The sequence below is a fragment of the Anabrus simplex genome, chromosome 2 (assembly GCF_040414725.1).
Source record: "Anabrus simplex isolate iqAnaSimp1 chromosome 2, ASM4041472v1, whole genome shotgun sequence".
NCBI classification, from domain to species: Eukaryota; Metazoa; Arthropoda; class Insecta; order Orthoptera; family Tettigoniidae; genus Anabrus; species Anabrus simplex.
The window spans coordinates 689139490-689155335 of record NC_090266.1 but is presented as its reverse complement, the minus strand read 5'-3'; positions in this window follow the sequence as shown (position 1 = coordinate 689155335).

The window sequence follows — 15846 nt, the reverse complement described above, 5'->3', positions numbered from 1 at the left end:
GAGAAATCAGTGACGGCGTCACTCACCTATCGCTCCCCTCTCTTTCACAACTATCTTCTAATGTTCTTGATGCCCCTAGGTTCCAAATGAACTAAGCTAAAATGAACGTGCATTTTTAGTGGAAATAGCTCTCAAAATCCTAGATTTGCAGGAGATGTGTGGAATAAATGCTAAATTCTTGTGCCTTAAAATGGTGTAACAACTTTCCCGCCTCTTACCGAGAGGCCCTGTGTTCGATTCCCGGTCAGTCCAACTACTTTAATTACGGAGTGAGGTTCAGAGAGTCCCGGACACGACTCCCGGCCGGGTCAGGGATTTTAATCGAGTCTGATTAATTCTTCTGGATAGGGGACTGGGTGTTTGTGTTTGTTCCAACACTCTCCTTCCCAACAATCTCCTCTTCATATTCAGACAACACACCACACTAACATCCTCCACAGAAACACGCAATAGTGACCAAGTCCCTCGAAGTAGGGTTGGCGTCAGGAAGGGCATCCGCCCATAAAACAGGACCAAATCCACATGAGCGATACAGTCGCACCCGCGCCCCCACAGGTGTTGCAAAATCGGCAGAAGAAGAATACAAAATAATAATAAGAAGATTGTTTTTATTTCGTCGCATGGCATTTACCTCATGAGTGTTTGTAAGTGTAAAGTTACCCTCGTTTCATATATCAACATTAGAGTAAATGTAAAGGCATATGGCTTTTGGTGGCGGGAGTGTCCGAGGACAAGTTCGGTTCGCCAGGTGCAGGTCTTTTGATTTGACGCCGTAGGCGACCTGCGCGTAGTGATGAGGATGAAATTATGATGAAGACGACACATACACCCAGACCCCGTGTAAGCGGAATTAACCAATGATGGTCAGAAATTCCCGACCCTGCCTGAAATCGAACCCGGGGCCCCTATGACAAAAGGCCAGCACAATAACCATTTAGCCCTGGAGCCGGACAATATTAGAGTGTATTTAGTAATATGTAAAATTAACATTCCTTTTTTTAAAACTATCCAATATCATTTGTGTACCTGAGAGTCAAAACAACGTAAGTCACATTTTATGAAACTTAGTGCCATATAAACGTAAGTCCACTGTCATTTCATATTTATGGCAATAAAAAATAATTAACCATTTTAAGTGTAAGAAATTACATTAGTGAACGTGTTCAGTGATCAAAATTACACGAAATATATCAAGAACAATGATGAACATTAATATTGCCTAAGTCAAAATGCAGCAAAAATGCTCTTCAATTGACGTTTGTCCTCTCTCCTGTAAAATGACTAAAATGTGGCTTACGTTGGTTTAGCTCTCAGCTACAGATCTGTATATGTATTTACTTTCCATCTTCTTTAACATAATAATAATAATAATAATAATAATAATAATAATAATAATAATAATAATAATAATAATAATAATTCAGGCACGTAGCTGTCAGTTTGCATTCGGTAGATAGTGGGTTCAAACACCACTGTCGGCAGGTCTGTACATCTGTAGAGAATTTTTGCTGCATTGTGACTTAGGAGATGAATGTTCATCAGTGTTCTTGATATGTTTTGTGTAATTTTGATCACTGAACACATTCATTAATATAATTTACACCTAAAATGGTTAATTATTATTTTAGTACCATAAAAATACAATGAGAGTGGACTTTCATTTCCACTGACTGACAGAGCAAATGCAACACCAAGAAGGAGTAGTCAGAACTTTATGCCAATTGCAGGGTAGACTGACGTCACTGAGGTATGCTCATGATGTGAAATGCGCCGCTGTGCTGCGCACGTAGCGAACGATAAATGGGACACGGCGTTGGCGAATAGCCCACTTCGTACCGTGATTTCTCAGCCGACAGTCATTGTAGAACGTGTTGTCGTGTGCCACAGGACATGTGTATAGCTAAGAATGCCAGGCCGCCGTCAACGGAGGCATTTCCAGCAGACAGACGACTTTACGAGGGGTATGGTGATCGGGCTGAGAAGGGCAGGTTGGTCGCTTCGTCAAATCGCAGCCGATACCCATAGGGATGTGTCTACGGTGCAGCGCCTGTGGCGAAGATGGTTGGCGCAGGGACATGTGGCACGTGCGAGGGGTCCAGGCGCAGCCCGAGTGAAGTCAGCACGCGAGGATCGGCGCATCCGCCGCCAAGCGGTGGCAGCCCCGCACGCCACGTCAACCGCCATTCTTCAGCATGTGCAAGACACCCTGGCTGTTCCAATATCGACCAGAACAATTTCCCGTCGATTGGTTGAAGGAGGCCTGCACTCCCGGCGTCCGCTCAGAAGACTACCATTGACTCCACAGCATAGACGTGCACGCCTGGCATGGTGCCGGGCTAGAGCGACTTGGATGAGGGAATGGCGGAACGTCGTGTTCTCCGATGAGTCGCGCTTCTGTTCTGTCAGTGATAGTCACCGCAGACGAGTGTGGCGTCGGCGTGGAGAAAGGTAAAATCCGGCAGTAACTGTGGAGCGCCCTACCGCTAGACAACGCGGCATCATGGTTTGGGGCGCTATTGCGTATGATTCCACGTCACCTCTAGTGCGTATTCAAGGCACGTTAAATGCCCACCGCTACGTGCAGCATGTGCTGCGGCCGGTGGCACTCCCGTACCTTCAGGGGCTGCCCAATGCTCTGTTTCAGCAGGATAATGCCCGCCCACACACTGCTCGCTTCTCCCAACAGGCTCTACGAGGTGTACAGATGCTTCCGTGGCCAGCGTACTCTCCGGATCTCTCACCAATCGAACACGTGTGGGATCTCATTGGACGCCGTTTGCAAACTCTGCCCCAGCCTCGTACGGACGACCAACTGTGGCAAATGGTTGACAGAGAATGGAGAACCATCCCTCAGGACACCATCCGCACTCTTATTGACTCTGTACCTCGACGTGTTTCTGCGTGCATCGCCGCTCGCGGTGGTCCTACATCCTACTGAGTCGATGCCGTGCGCATTGTGTAACCTGCATATCGGTTTGAAATAAACATCAATTATTCGTCCGTGCCGTCTCTGTTTTTTCCCCAACTTTCATCCCTTTCGAACCACTCCTCCTTGGTGTTGCATTTGCTCTGTCAGTCAGTGTATATGGCTCTATCACAGAATGTGACTTACTCTGGTTTAGCTCTCAGGTTCAGATTTATCATTATATTCCTGAATTTGTAACAATCATTTAATTAATTTTTACATATGCATGCGCCTGTTGCTATTTCTTGAGGGATGCAGTATTTTTGCATCTGTCTCTTGACACAGGCCAAAGTGCAATGTAGCTTCCACTGAAGTCCCAGTCTCATTCATGGCTGCTGAGGTATGGGTGGTGCTGTGTAATGACATTCGGAACCCGACTAGTGCATTCGGATGTTATGAAAGACACTACTGATAGTGCTAGTGGTGCTGAAATAACACTCTCTAGGTCAGTGAAGAAAGCAATGTAGAACTACTTTACTCCTCCGTATGCCTTGTACGACTCATATTGATGCCGCCATTGGTTTTTGCGTTTTCCATATAACTGCAGTACGTTTGGTGGTGCTATTTGAGGATTGAGCCAGCCTCCGGGCTGATGACCTAACGACAGACGAACATATTCTATAATTTGCAATTAGTGTATATAAAATGATTTTTACCGCCATTTATTTATTTATTTATTTATTTATTTATTTATTTATTTATTAATTATTGCATTTCTGTATATGGCGGAGCTCAGGCCATGAAGACTGTTATCATGAAAAACCATTTAATTATACATCTGTGTGTACTGTATATAATGTGCTCTATGGCTATTAAAATATTTAATTTAATTTGTAATTAACTTAATGTGTAACTCAATTGAAGTTCAAATTAACATGAAAATTAAAATGAATAAAATGAATATAATTACTATGGTTAGAAACTAAATCTAGACAATTTAAAAATATAATATTACTAGACCTTACATTTGCATTTGTCTAATTATCTACCTTTTCAGAATGTGTCATAGCTTCTTTAAGTTAAAAGTAGATACAGCCTCTAACACCTTTTTGAATAGCTTTAGGTTACTTATTTCTGTAATTTCAGCCCGGATAGAATTTTAGGTGCGTATGATCACCGATGCAAATGTCCGATTCGTTGCCTGAACGGTCAGCGTACTGGCCTTCCGTTCAGAGGGTCCCGGGTTCGATTCCCGGCCGGGTCGGGGATTTTAACCCTAATTGGTTAATTCCAATGGCACGGGGGCTGGGTGTATGTGTTGTCTTCATCATCATTTCATCCTCATCACGACGCGCAGGTCGCCTACGGGTGTCAAATCAAAAGACCTGCACCTGGCAAGCCGAACCCGTCCTGGGATATCCCGGCACTAAAAGCCATACGACATTTCATTTTACCGATGTAAATGATATCATGACTTCATATTAATGAGTATTATTGTTTGTAACTTAATTGTGTTTGAACTTACAGGTTGCGCGCGAACACAGTACAGTTGGAAACAGCGATATGCCCCCTCCCATAACGAACCCACTTACACCTACAAACAATTCATTCCCGAGTCTTAAATTCCTTGAACTTGTTCATTCATATGCACAAAACCGTTATTCCTATAAAATCACGTAATACCAACTGCGAATGTTAGAATGACAAGGCGACGCTATAATATCTGCCTCGTGTCGGTAGATTTACCGTCAAATACGTGGAACTAACACCCGTTAGTGTGTTGTGTTTTGTAATCAACGCCATCTGTCGAAGTATTTAAACATGAAGATATTCAATCTCCATTTTCACACCGATGATATCTGAATTTGGAAAAACCTCACAAACACGTGGTTGTTTATTTTTAATGTTGGTTATTGAACCCATGACTTTTGGTGGCCCATGGGTTCAGTATGTATGCCGAATATCGTATCTCCAACCTTAGTGAGTTGCGGGTATTCTTTAAAAAACGAGATTAGTCGCATTTTACACATGTTGGTCTGTATTTACAAAACATTCTTCCGTATTCCTTACCCCTTGTGTACATCATGAAACAAATACACTTCCAAATTTCACGTTTGCATGTACAGTAAAGCGATGTCTAGCTGCTGTGCCTATGCTTAAGGGGAAAATCACTTCTCGCGTGTATGACTGCATTTTTGTCATCACGTGCCCGGATATTGGTTTAATGTCTTAGTATTTGTTTAACATTTCCTTTCCATTTGTCGGTATCTCGGATTTAGTTTCTGTCTTCAAATCCAAATTCAGACACTGTATAATACATTTTGGCAAAATCGGAACGCAAAAAGTGAATAACAATATCACTGTTGGGGAACGGTATTAACCAAACAGGGCAGGCCAGCAAACACGCCTGATCAACCCAACTAGCTAAAAGAAAACCTCCAAGCGGCTTTCTCAACTGGATGCGACCGTACGCGACGAACTCGAAGATCGGAATGATTCAGAATAGAAGTCCCACTGATAGTAAGGTACGTCCAGCTTAACTTCCCAGTAGGCCTACATCTCGTCCTGCTATAAGACACATCGTTTCACTGTTTGTCGCACGAGAAAATGTACAGGAGATACGTGATGGGAAATTACGTTGGCATTAATAATGCACATTAATTCGATTAGACTAATATTTAGGTTATATTATTGATTATTCGTTCTGTTGTTGTCCAGACCTTTCTATCAACCCCTTTTCCCTTTAAACGAATCACAGTATGAATAGCTAAGGTCCTAATCGCATTTATCATATTATTAAATTGCAAGTTTCCTGAAATTACACCCGGCCGTTTCCCTGTGATGTTGTAACAGACAGTCAGGCAAAGATTAAACGGAACCCGATGTTAACCATTAATGGCCCCTTACATACAGAGTAGTCCACCAGCACCTTAATATTGTTACGAATAAAACTCCATCTGTTTTATTATCATATGGCCCTGAGGTTCACTCAGCCTACACCAAAAATTAGTACCAGGTTAATTCCTGGGGGCAAAGGCAGCCAGGCGTAGAACTGACCACTCTACCCCATCACGTACCGAGGTTAACAATGGTGGAAGCCTTTACCTTCCACTCCTCCAAGGGAATTCATGGCCTGTACGGAGGTGACTTTGCTTTGCTGTTTTATTATTCTAATTTATTTCAGTATGACCCAATAAATGCACACACACACATATATACACATTCAGTTCTAATCGACCATGAATGGCCACACATGCTAATTGCTGTCTACGAGTTTCTCTTTGTTATGACACAGAAGGTGGTCCGGCCCCTTAATATACCTGTGGACGACTAATCCATACTTTCCCTTCCACAAGTCCAGTACCTCATACAGCAGCTGTGTGTAGACCGCTAGATGTTAACACAGGGCTACGGTCTATACAACACACGATGACTATTCCTTGGTTCGACTCCAGAGACATTACAGTAATTCGCAGTCACATGCAATGGACATGAAATGAAATGGCGTATGGCTTTTAGTGCCGGGAGTGTCCGAGGACATGTTCGGCTCGCCAGGTGCAGGTCTTTCGATTTGACACCCGTAGGTGACCTGCGCGTTGTGATGAGGATGAAAATGATGATGAAGATGACACATACACCCAGCCCCAGTGCCAGTGAAATTAACCAATGATGGTTAAAATTCCCGACCCTGCCGGGAATCGAACCCGGGACCCCTGTGACCAAAGGCCAGCACGCTAACCATTTAGCCATAGAGCCGGACATGCAATGGACAATTAATGAGCAACACCACAAAAGTATTGAACAGCAGACGATACTCACAACAGGTCTCTTTACCCTCACACTGACGATAGCGGCTTCCCTAGCTGACTGACGACGATTCTCAGTCCATAGAAATACACAAACACACAGTTCTCTCAGGTAGTACATTGTATTTCGTTCCGTAGGTCGTCTGCAGTCCACCTACTCACTGGACTCTCCGGCACCACAACCACAGCTCCTCGTTCAGACCTCGGTGGGATACTAGCGACCGCCAACACCTCTGTCGTCCTCAGCCCAGCTACCGAACCCCAACACACTGAGTCTCACGCAGACTCCACCACGGAGTCCAGCACTGACTGACTGTCCGCGGCTAGCCTTCCTTTTTATAGCTCGGGTGATGGGAACCAGAATACTCACGAGGCGGCTAGAGGCGGAACATTCCCGTTGAATCTCCAAGAAGCTCACATTTAAGCCAGCCGATGAGAACAATACACAGAAATACCATCCATGGCTTTCAGTCCGGCTGGGAGTTCCCCGGTCGGCTGATTCACTAGTCCTTTCCAGGAAGAACCAAAAGGGGCTACCATAGGCCTGGCACGAAACAATGTTCATGAAGTTAAGCAAACTACCTAACATTGTAAGTCCTTAAGGCCGATGTTGCTGTGCTTACCACCTGCATATCAGCAATATAATACGAGCCGACCTTGCACAGATTGCCAAATGTAATTGTCACGCTAAAATGGAAGGTCCATTCCACAAACATGCTGCTTATTACGTTCTGTTATAATGCATGCACCGCTTATTACGTACTAGTTAATAAGATTATGCGAAGTGATCTGTTGTGTTGAAACGTAAACGAATGCTGTAAAACAGAGGTGTTCAGGCTGGGCATTTCGTCCTGCGGGAGCACAGCACTTTAGGGAGCGTGCACGGCCGCTCTTAGCGCCTCTAGCGGAAGAAATCGGTAACGTTTTAGTGATCTTGTCTTGAGCGGTCAGTCCAGGCTATGTAACTGTGGGTGTGAAATTGTGGTAGTAGTAGTGTATCAAAATGCCTAAATCAAATAGAAAATGTTGTGCAGTGAACTGCCACAACACACAAAGAAACACGCATGGAAAAGGAATTACATTTCATACATTCCTGGTCGTCCATGGGAATCGGATAGACGCAGGAAGTGGATTTCGGGTGTGGGAAGAATAAAGTAAGTACAGTACCTTATTTCATTCGTGACGTAAATCACACATTTCACATCACACAATTCAAACATACTGATATATCAAGTCAAGAACACGTTCATTTAAGTACACTTTGAAATAGTACATTTCATTTCAAGTATGCATTGCAGCAGTTTCGTATGTTTCTTCACTACGCCGAATAATAATAATAATAATCATAATCATAATAATAATAATAATAATAATAAATGTTTTCCTGCATTTCAGTGAAGATGGAACTCCATGGGAACCTACCACATTCTCCGTCATTTGCAGTGAATGTTTTTTTGGAGGAAAGCCAAGTAATATTGAAAATCATCCACCATATTGTACCCATCCCGGTCATATCAGGGCAACTATTACGTAATTCGGTTTCACAAACAGATGTATAAATGGAATTGTTGGATGAGAACCTTCGGAAGTCATTTTCCTGGCTCGAAGTGTCGTCCTCCCTACTTTCATTGCGTCATCGGCTAGAGCTCAAAAGCATATGGGCAATGGAATGTTCGTAAGAGAAAATAGGCACTACATAAAATATAACGAAAGTAGGGTTCTCTATAATGTGAGAGGAATACGCTAATATTATTAAATGAGAAGAATCTTTTTGAGAATATTTGTTAGACATTTTATTATACTGATAAAATCACTCGGTAAGAACACGAGATGATACCATATTACAACACATAAACAAAGAAATAATCAAGACTGAAGCAATAATTATATACAGTATGCCTTAACGTCCTTTTAGTTTATTCACAGTTGTAGTTGTTGCTTGGCATACCTTAAATAATTTGATTAATACGCACTGATACGTGGATTTATTTATCTATAACAGTGATACTAAATGGCATCTATTACTTTAATAGGCTGATCAAAAATTGCACCACCGAGCTCGATAGCTGCAGTCGCTTAAGTGCGGCCAGTATCCAGTAATCGGGAGATAGTGGGTTCGAGCCCCACTGTCGGCAGCCCTGAAGATGGTTTTTCGTGGTTTCCCATTTTCACACCAGGCAAATGCTGGGGCTGTACCTTAATTAAGGCCACGGCCGCTTTCTTCCCATTCCTAGGACTTTCCTATCCCATCGTCGCCATAAGACATATCCGTGTCGGTGCGACGTAAAACAAATAGCCAAAAAAATGGCACCATCTTGTTGAATCATATCGTTTATTAACTATCATGGTTGCGGAATGTATGTATTCCACTAGTACATTTTCTTTTACACACGAGATTGCATCCCCGTATATCAAACGCATGGTCTATTTGACCACAACAATTACATATTACACTGAACTCATCGCGTATCCTGGGTTTACCTAACAAATTATATTCAAAGTAAAATCAACCAACGCTGGTGTCGAGCCCATCACCATAAAACACTTTGGGAATAATAAAATACGTAAACACATTACATAGAAAAAATATCAAACATATAGCACACAACACATCTTGAAGGTATGGCTTAATCAAGCCATAGTATCAGGTTAAATCCATGGTTCCAACGTGAGTCGAACCCAAGTACTTCAGCTTCCGAGGTAAGAATCTGAAACTCGTATCACGAGCTAATTTAATGCATAAAAATGGGGGAGGAATCCATCCTTCGCAAAATCATAATATTATCTACGTTACTCATAACGTACCATTAGCATGGAATCGATACTGCACTGGCAAATGAAAGAAGGCTTGCAGGTAGACGTTAAAACTCTTGGAAACAACACAATCTCCCTTAAGACCATGCAAATCCTTACATCGTAAATCCACCATTCTATGACAATAGCTGTGTGCCCTGCTCTGCGGTTACAAAGACATCTCGTATTCCTTCTTTCTTACTTTCTTTCTTTCTTTCTTTCTTTCTTTCTTTTTCTTCCTGTCATCTTGGCTCGTTCTCAAGTAGGCATTCATTTAAGAGCCATCACATCTTATTATTTATTATCTGGCTATATATACAGCATAATTCAATATATCATGGCAGCCATAAATATTATAATCCTTTATCGTTCCAACATCTCAAACATCTCACAAGCTTCACCTTCCCACATCATACCACTGCATCTCAAATCCGTTCTATTTATTTACAGAGAAATCTCCATTCTCCAGGTTATTTAACTAATTCAATTTCACTCGCGTATCTATATAATTGACATCTCGGTTTGAACATCTTCAATGATCATTTATTATTATATAGGGATTTATAAATACCTGAATCAACTTGAAGCAAACATATATATTCAAATTACTATGGAAATCCTTACGAGATAGTAACATTACGAAGAAACTATAAATTTAGCTAAAGTGCTATTCTTCTCAAAATATGCGCTTCATATACACTAAGAATTTATGGGATCCATATACTAATTCACGCTAATAAGCCCCCTAAATATCAATGATTATTCTTGAATCATCATGAAACCCTAATTAGAATAATAAATAATCTTTTCCCAGTCACACGCGTATAGTGTTCCCAACATTAAATATTATTAATTATAACGTTTTAATATTTACAAAAAAATTGCTACTGGCATGAAAATCTCGTGGTTTAATATATTCAAATTAAATGTACTCATCGAATGCTGGGTATGGTTTGCTGTCATCTCGGGGTACACTTGAGATTTTACACCATCATGATGACTGCTCCTCTCTTTTATAGTCCTTGGTTCCTCTTCACCCTAACACGATCCATGTCTCGAACTGTGGTCTTCTTAGTGGAATATCTAGACGTTCCCTGTAGAAATGACTGCAGGCACTTAGGCGCGATTCTCGTAGGCTCCAGTTCTCGGGGTTCGATGATTATTCACGAACATACAGGCAAAAATGGGAAAATCAATTACTAAACACTGTTTATGTGCTTTCAAAGAATCTACTGGTGATTAGATCCACTAATAACTTTAAATAGATTAATGCAAATAGTGGAAAGTTTGTATAAATCACTATTCATTTTCCCATTAATCACACAGTCTAACTAATTATCACCACGAGTGTCCATGGAGTATGCAAACGCTAATTTTGTCAGGAATATCGTTCTTCAATTTTACTGAACGTCACTCACTCTTAAAATGCTTTAGATCGGTCACTATTAATTACTGAACGTAATTAGCTGTCTCACTACTTCTAAACAACCTGATACGTTTGCCCTTTCACTAATGATTGCATCATGAGCCGCAACTGACTGTCGTTGATATTTAAAAGATTAAATGTTGAGATAAGACTTGTATTCATGACCACTGTACATTATCTTGTACCACACGGCTTATTTCGCGATATTTTACATCGCACTGATGTGTTTTTCTTCCTCGACACAACACTTCATACACTGATATCCATAGTTCACTCCTAACGTGTGAGTACTGCGGCTACACAAATTGCAATGGGATGTTGCATCTAGGTCTGTGTTTTATTTATAGTATCTGGACTGAGTGGTCGGGGAGGAGGTAGACCACGCCCCTGATCGAAATAAAGCTCCGGTAAACGGAATCTTTCAGCGACGAGAGAGCAATCAAATTATAGCTCGTGACCCCTATTTTCTACTGATCTCATTTAAAATCAAAACGATCAGTGGGTCATTCACAATCTCAAAAGCGTCCGTTTAGAAATTCACGCGTCATAGTTCATCTCGCAAGACCTTCCACCTTTTTTCCTCATGTTGCCAGACTTCGGCACGTAGAGTGCTAATTACGACATTATATGTCACAGAATGTTGCGGAAAACGGCATATATGATTGACTAAACCTAATATGCTTGTGGCATGGTGATGAATGGTTACAATATATACCATCTGTGTTTCATGAGAGCTATAAAAAGAAACCGTAAAGAGAATGTGATATATCCCGGTTTGAAAGAGCGAGTAAACAAATGAACTGCTCAAATATGCATAAGTCTTCTAATCAGGAAACTCGTGAATTTATTGTGAAAAATGAATGTGAAAAACTACATAAGTTGGTGCAAGAAGCATTTGAGATTGAAGCAACGACTTTCGAATTCACTTGTGTTTTAGTGGGAATGATATAAGCACACAGTGCAACTCAAGCACAATACCTCCAAGTATTTCGGAGAAGGAGGATAAAAGTTGTGGTCCCAACACCCCCCCCCCTGGACATATGCAGGGGATTTCATGGATACCAGAGCATAAGAAGTGAGGCACAGTGGAAGGATTTAATAAGTGTTTCATTTAAAATATTCAATTTTTTACTTTCTTTCTTTCTTTCTTTGTTTCTAAAGTGTCTATAAGTACCGTAATAACGATGTTTGTTTACTCTTTTTAATGAAAATCAAATTGGGTACCGTGTAACCTTTGCTGCCTTGTCAGTCATATTTGATGTACATCGGACTACTGCTGTGCGGAGTAGTCAAGAAACGCACTTCTAATTTTATTTTCTAGCCTAGAAAACTATTCGTGCAAAACACTTTGCCTCGCGCTTTTAAAACATTTTATCCTGACGATAATAAATTGCACAGAAATGAAATCAGAAACGCCACCAAGAATAGATGAGAGATGTTACAGGTATTTTTTGTACAAGTCATGTTATATATTTAAATTTTTTATTAGCTATGACCCCAAAAGGAACTACTGATTTGTTTCCCCTTGTTATGGTGGAAGAACTAGTGATACTTTTATTGTTAACAATTCAGGCTTCCTAAATCTTTTGAGCGAAGGGGACGTTATATTAGCCGACAAAGGATTATCAGGTATTAAAACACAGTCACCTCATTCTTTACTTGTTATGCCGTCTTTTATTCACAATGGGAGATTTACAGAAGATGAAGTGTTACAAACTCAGAGTGTAGCAAGTGTGCGAATTCATGTTGAAAGATGCATACGGAGGGTGAAAATTTTCAAGATCTTGAAAAACATTCCTATAGATACGTTTCCGTATATCAGCGACATTGTTTACGTAGCTTGTGTGCTAGCAAATTTCTTGCCACCAATAATAAAGTACGTAGAACTGTAACACATGGCCATTGTCAACTAGTTTCTGCGCTTTATTCACTGTTGACCTCCGACAATTTTGGAAGTGTATGTACTCAAACGCTTATTGTATTACAACTTCCATGGCACTACTTCATATCTTGACGACAAGATGCAAGGATATCTTTTTGCCGTAACTATGACGCAAGTCTTCACTTCAGCGGAAAGCATTGTCACCGTATTAATTCTCGGAACTCCACCAGAGCGCTCTGTTACAAACACCGTGCACGCTCCTTATAAGCGGGCGGGCAGCCAGTCGATAAGCATATGATATTCAGCCACAGTGACGTTACGTCACAGACCGTGAAGGTTGGGCAAAGTTCTCCCACTCACTCTCGATTGCTGCGGCGATACCCGACTTTGAAATGGTGGCAGAAAATAATGAAAGACGGCAGAAATCTACGTCATTTTCAATTAGCGTTGTAAGAAATAAGTGATTTCCTTTCATTGTATGTATTTTGACCGGATACAATGAAGATGTTGCCTACAAGCTCAAATATTTTCTTACTGTACGTAATAATAATGAATTACAATTTTCACTACTATATTTTAAGAGGTGCTTCGGAAACGTTTCTAATATAATATGGAGTTAAGGTCGATAAGCTTGGCTTGCGGTTGCTTGGATTTAAGTTATCTGATAAACCCGCCAACAATCCAATCACGCTTCCCAGGAATACCATTAGTTACGTTATTTATTTGACGACATACTGTATATCTATTTGGTTGATGCGTTTACGTTGTTGTATTTTAATCCTGAATAGTAAATTTCTATGTCCTCACACGTGATGAAACTCTTCGCCATTATCATCGGACGCCTGATAATGTTTAAATACTATTTTCAGAAATTCAGTGAACAGAGACAGTCACATAACATTACAACAGTGTGCAAAATCAAGCGTAAACTTGTTGAATTATGTAAATATATTCAGTTTTGCTGAATGAATAACATAATTTTTACATTTTAAAAATTGAAATACTGTCATTCCCATCCAAAGAATTGTAAATCGTAGCTTGTACGCTTAAAACAGGTATCTCTGTAATATATAATAAAACAATATATTATAACGTGTCAGGTTTTTGAACTATAAATGTAAGAATAAGATTGTTTATATTGTACCCGCTCACACCTGAGACCCAGACTACCATTTATCTCAGGGGTGATCGGTTCTTCAGCTAATGTCTTAAACAGACTAATGTATTCAAATAAGACGCTCAAGTAACTACAGGGATGAACGGGGCATGCAAATTTAAATAAGGGGAAGGGCTCATTAGTAGACACTCAAATCATAGACTCCACGATAGACTAGGAAATGGCAGAATTGATTACCATGGGCATGACTAAATATCTACAATCACAAGATAAGGCAAATCTGTCCTTTTGAAATAGCAAAAAGGAGCAATTTATTTAAGTAATTAGGCAATATTATGTTATTACAGAATTTCACATACCGGCACGACACTAAACAAACCTGAAAAAGTTACAACCTTGTGTTTTCACCATCCTACCACTTTGACGGTGGGAATAATATTATATGTGGTCGAACAGTGGCCCGTATGCTTGTACATGTAAACCTGAATAGGTCGAACACCTGAACCGTATGGAGCGAACCACTGACATGTGTACTTAGACACGGAAACCTGAAACCATTTGAGGAGACGCGGGCACGAGCACAACCTGCCTTGCGGTCACCTCCACCTTTCTTTACACGAGTTACCTCCAGGTTATTCACATATAACATAGCCCGGAATTCTATCCTAGAAATTTTATCGTAACTATCCAGAGTCACGAGCAAGCCGAATTGAGCTTCAATTTAATATTTACCACTGTCAATGCGACCTATAAAAGTACCGGAATGTGACTCTGAAAACCTCGTTTAATCCTGACATTTACCACCCGTAGTCTTACTCACAAAGTCATGAACCTAGGCATCCAAGGGAAGCCTAACATTTTGGTAAAAACCAACCAGACTCACGGCGACTACAATTATTATTATTATTATTATTATTATTATTATTATTATTATTATTATTATTATTATTATTATTAGTCCCATTTAAATTCATTTAATCTGTCATGATTAATCATTCCACCTTAAGGTGACCCATGCGGACTATCAACCTCTTTTATCTCTGGGGCCGTAATACTTCAAATAACTACGCATGCAGCCTATCTTTCTAGTACGTACTAGAACGGGGTGCGATCCCTGCACTCTCCGTAACTCAGTCTTACTATGCCTACAGCCCACGGCCTGATAATTCCATTTTTGAGTACCTGGACACTAACATTCTTTGTGTTTCTCGTAGAGTTCTTTATATATATTTCATCGCAGTTTCAGTCCGACTCGTTGGCTGAATGGTCAGCGTACTGGCCTTCGGTTCAGAGGGTCCCGGGTTCGTTTCCCGGCCGGGTCAGGGATTTTAACCTTAATTGGTTAATTCCAATGGCCCGGGGGCTGGGTGTTTGTGCTGTCCCCAACATCCCTGCAACTCACACACCACACATAACACTATCCTCCACCACAATAACACGCAGTTACCTACACATGGCAGATGCCGCCCACCCTCATCGGAGGGTCTGCCTTACAAGGGCTGCACTCGGCTAGTAATAGCCACACGAAATTATTAATTATTATCGTAGTTTCACATTATATTTCATGGTAGCTTCACTATAAATATCCCTGATGCGGAAATCCTTCTTTCCTCATACATCATAGAAATATTCCTCAATTATTATTCACAGAGTTCACGACTATGTTCCATCGACGGCATAGTACAATCTATTTATTCATTAACTGCATGTTATTCCTAATTTCCCCCTTTACACTTGATTCGTTTCCTGAGGTTAGTCATCACTAGACCTGGGATTTTAGGCTCTAAAAAAGTTTTAGGCGCCTAAAATAGGCTTTTAAAAAGAAAATAGGCACTTAAAATATGTTTTAAAACTGTGTGGATAGGCAGGAAATAGACTTTAAAATATTACAATTTACACTTAAACTGTAACGTGATA